Raw genomic sequence first — 4,886 nt, 5'->3', positions numbered from 1 at the left:
GAGTGACACCAGCAGGCCAAAAGCTTTTCTTTACGAAAAAAAAAATATATTTTTTGAGCCAAATGCCAACCAGGAAAGGTCTTGGGGCATAAAGTTTAAACCATCAGCAGCAGAGTGAGGTACAAAAGACATGTCCAAGTCCTGGAGTTTACTGGCTCTTTACACTTCATGTTTTAGGAAAGAAACATGTAAGCTCTTTTGAAACGACTTACATTGGCTACGGATCCTGGGTGGGGTGGGTTTAGGTAAAGTGGGGGCAGGTCTTGAATAGGTACTAAGGAAGAATATTTACTACTTTGATTGATTACAGGCAACAGTTCTGAAAGCTCATGGGCATGCAGGATGCAGGGGTATCTAATGCTCTCTACAGAAGTTGATTCAAGTTCCAACATACATTCAGGAACGTGAGTAGTTTTTTGTAAGTGGGCCACAGCTTTTAGCTGGTTGATTACTATTGTTTTTCTCACACTCTCTAGCCCCAGTGTACTTAATTGAGGACATCACAGAACATTCTCCTTTTCATTTATTTGAGGTCTCTGTTCAAATGTACCTATAAACCCATGAAAAACAGAACTCCCTATTCATTGTCTCTTTTAGATGTGCTTTCCTTTTCTTCATACCACTGCCAACATCTAAAGTAATTTAATATTTTATTACTTGCTTCTAAATTCTTTCTCCCTCATTGGACTGTAGATACTTTTGTTCTTCTCACAAGCTGGACAGTGCCTAAAACATGGTCAGCACTCAATTTATATTCCTGAGAAACATGAAGAAATTCTCATTAAAACTTTACAATACATGAACCCCTCAGACACATAGGTGATTGGGACAAATATTCCATATTAGGGTTGGCACTGGATACCCCCTAAAGAGGACCATCTTACCTAATAATAGACAAATATGTAAATTGACCATACCTTCGCTATGCCTACAGCCAATCAGAGTGAGGGAGTATGCAAATTAACCCACCAAAGATGGCGGTTAATTTGCATACAAAGGCAGGGCAGGCAGCACCATGGCCTGCTTTGGGGGATACGGTTCCATCGGGGGTGGAGGAGGCCCTGCAAGCAGCGCCAGACACCGCCCACAAGGTACCAGTCCATCGGCAGGGGAGGCAGTGGGGTGGGCAGCACCAGACGGCACAGGAGGGGTCCGGGTCCATCGCAGGCCCCAGGAGGGGCAACGGCCTGCCTAGCCGCTCCCCAGGGTCCCTGGGAAGATCGTGGCCCCTGGGGACGCGAGGCTGGACTGCCTAGACCCTCCCGGGGGTCCCTGGGAGGATCGCCGCCCCAGGGAGGCGAGGCCAGACAGCCTAGGCCGCTCCCAGGGGTCCCTGGGACTATCACGGCCCCGGGGAGGCGAGGCCGGACCACCTACCAGCTTCCAGGGGCCCCTGGGATGATCACGGCCTGGGAGAGGTGAGGCCAGACCCTGCCTAGCCGCTCCTGGGGGTCCCTGGGAACAGCGCCGTCCCAGGGGACGCGAGGCCGGACTGCCTACCAGTTCCCGGGGGTTCCTGGGACGATCGCAGCCCCGGGGAGGCGAGGCCGGACAGCCTAGCCGCTCCTGGGGGTCCCTGGAAACAGCGCTGCCCAGGGGAGGCAAGGCTGGACCCGCCTAGTCTCTCCGGGGGTCCCTGGGATGATCGCGGCCTGGGGAGGTGAGGCTGGACCCGCCAAGCCACTCCTGGAAGTCCCTGGGAACATCACAGGCATGGGGTTGCTGAGACACAGACATGGGCCTCTGGCCACAGATTCATAGCTTCGCGGAGATGGAGGGCAGGGATCTGCCTCATCTGCAGAGAGACAGAGGTTCTGCAGTGCCCCCAAGACGCAGGTGGGCCCAGCCAGGGATCAAGGGGCATGGAAGGACTCCTGGGCAGAAGGGCAAGGACCCTCACTCCTGAGGCTGGGGTTGAGGGGCGGTGCCACCTCAGTGGAGGGGTGCTGCACTGCAGGGTACTGGACTGAATGACGTGATTCAGAGAAGCTCCCAGTGCTAACGGGCCTCGCTCAGGTGGTCTGCACACTTCAGAGGCAGTGACTCCTGCTCCTGCCTTGACCCAAAAGCAAGCCCGGGGTGCCCTGACCCATGGCAGAGCATGCCTAGGCAGTGAGTGCAAAGCCTTCCACCTGCTCCGGAGAAGTGGGGGCAGTAAAGAATGGGGGGCAGGGGACGGGGAGAGGAAAGAATGTGGAGCATCCGCAATGAAGAGGTGCTCGAGAAAGAGGCTCGGAAGCCTGACTGGAAGGTTTGTTCTGTTTGCTGGGCGGCTGCCCCTTAGGAAGCACAAAGAGCATGGCTCTGAGGGCTTCCTGTGTGCTGAGTCAAGTTCCACAGCCAACTGGAATTGGCCTCATTTTCCTGGTCTGTAAAATGGATAAAGCGTGTCCCAGTGCCTTCACTGAGCTTTGATGGCCAATTGTGATACTATATAAAGAAAATGAGGGAAGAAATGAGAAAGAAAAGGAAGGACGAGCAACACAAAAGAAACACTGAAAGGAACCTGTAAACCCATTGACACTTAAATAGGGAATATAGTCAATAGTGTTGTAATGATGGTATGATGCCAGGTGGGTACTAGAAATATCAGGGAACACTTTGTAAAGTATATGATTATCTAACCACTATTCTGTAACTAATATAAAACCTGAAACCAATACAAAATAATGTTGAATGTAAAGAAATAAAAATTGGAGTGAAATTTTTATAAATTTCAAAGTTTAAATAAAAGCTGTAAAGGAAGGAAGGGGAGAATAAAAATAGTGTTTTTCATTTTACCACTTCATTAAAAAGACAGTTGTCTTTATATGGTGCTTTTATACTTTTATACTTTTCTAAGTCATTATCTCATTTTAATTTCCCGGCAACTTAAAGACAAGATAATTATTCCCTCCACTATTCAAAGAAAAGAAAACTTGGTGTCTGGTCCTAATGATTCAATCGTCAAGCCCTTATTGTATAGCAGGGTTAGTAAAATTTTCTGTGCAGGGTTATATCTATACTAATAAAAAGCCTTGGGAGTGATCAGGCCAGCAGGGGAGGGTATTTGGGGGCAATCAGGTCTGCAGAGGAGCAGTTAGGTGTCAATCAGGCCAGCAAGGGAGCAGTTAGGGGGCAATCAGGCAGGTAGGTGAGTGGTTAGGAGCCAGAGGTCCCGGACTGTGAGAGGGATGTCCAACTGTAGGTTTAGGCCCGATTCCACAGGGATTGGGCCTAAACCTGCAGTTGGACATCCCCCGAGGGGTCCCATATTAGAGAGGGTGCAGGCTGGGGTGAGGAACACCCTCCCCAGTGCACAAATTTCGTGCACCGGGCCTCTAGTAACATACATAAAATATTAAAAGTAATGTCTAGCCTGCAAAATACAAATTGTCGCATTTTAGTGAAAATTAGTCATGTTACTTTTATTTTTCCTGATAGTCAACTCCACCACATGGAACCTGTGAATATTACACAAATTTCAGAGTTTGTTCTTCTAGGATTTTCAGAGAAACCAGAACTGCAGCCCCTCATATTTGGGCTTTTCCTCTCCATGTACCTGGTCACTGTATTTGGAAACCTGCTCATCATCCTGACCGTCAGCTCAGACTCCCACCTCCACACACCCATGTACTTCTTCCTCTCCAACCTGTCCTTTGTAGACATCGGTTTAACATCCACCACCATCCCAAAGATGCTGGTGAACAACCTGACACAGAGCAAAGTCATCACCTATGAAGGCTGCATCACACAGATGTATTTTTATATATATTTTGTTGGGTTGGATATTTTCCTCTTGACTGTGATGGCCTATGACCGGTTTGTGGCCATCTGCCACCCCCTGCACTACACTGTCATCATGAACTCTCGGCTCTGTGGACTGCTGGTTCTGATATGCTGGATCATGACTGTCCTGGATTCCTTGCTACAATGCTTAGTGACATTACGACTGTCCTTCTGCATGGACGTGGAAATCCCTCACTTCTTCTGTGAACTCAATCAGATGATCAAACTTGCCTGTTCTGACACATTTCTAAATAACATGGTGACTTATTTTACAGCTCTTCTGCTTAGTGGTGGTCCTTTCGCTGGGATTCTTTACTCATATTCTAAAATAGCAGTCCTGCATACATGGAATGTCATCAGCTCAGGGGAAGTATAAGGCATTTTCTACCTGTGTGTCTCACCTCTCAGTTGTCTTCTTATTTTATTGTACAAGCCTAGGAGTTTACTTCAGCTCTGCTGCTACCCACAATGCACACTCAAGTGCAACAGCTTCGGTGATATACTCTGTGGTCACACCCATGCTGAACCCCTTCATCTATAGTCTCAGGAACAAGGACATTAAACAGGCTCTGAAAGCATTCTTTGTGAAGGAAACTACAAACTGGCCAGTTGTCCTAAGACTGAAGACGTGCCCATGATGGCAGAGGTCAAAGGCTCAGAGTCATATATCATGATGACCTTCTGACTAAGGGAGTAGAACTTGCTGTTTCCATTTATTTCCTGGAATTTCTATTTCTCAAACCTCATCTTCTTTATTCAATTTATGTAACTCAATTAAGTTTTCTGCTCTCTCAGCTATCCAACAGCTTATCTCTTTGCTGTTTTCCTACTTTCCCAAATTTATTTCTGTCATGGATCAGATATTTGGAAAATCCCATTTACCTAATAGACAACATTGATTTTTTTAGAATAATTTTTTCTCAAATGACATATATCACATCAAATAATTTTTGTAACTAAAAGAATCATCCTGAATGATTTTCCTATGGGGAAAAAAACTACAATTAATGAACCCCACTGGTGTTGCTCGGTGCTTGAGCCTGGATTCCTGGTCAGGGCACATGCCCTGGTTACAGGCTTGATCCCCAGTAGGAGAAATGCAGTAGGCAACAAATCAA

The 4,886-nt window shown here is 47.3% G+C and overlaps 1 pseudogene; it reads left to right on the top strand.

Annotated features, from left to right (window-relative positions):
• The first annotated feature begins 384 nt into the window (after positions 1-384).
• On the top strand, positions 385-4,406 carry LOC103300977 (olfactory receptor 7A17-like; annotated as a pseudogene).
• The last annotated feature ends 480 nt before the right edge of the window (positions 4,407-4,886 follow it).

The sequence above is a fragment of the Eptesicus fuscus genome, chromosome 6, assembly GCF_027574615.1.
Source record: "Eptesicus fuscus isolate TK198812 chromosome 6, DD_ASM_mEF_20220401, whole genome shotgun sequence".
Taxonomy (NCBI): Eukaryota; Metazoa; Chordata; class Mammalia; order Chiroptera; family Vespertilionidae; genus Eptesicus; species Eptesicus fuscus.
The sequence above is the reverse complement of the archived record's forward strand: the minus strand, read 5'-3'. Positions and strand labels throughout refer to the sequence as shown.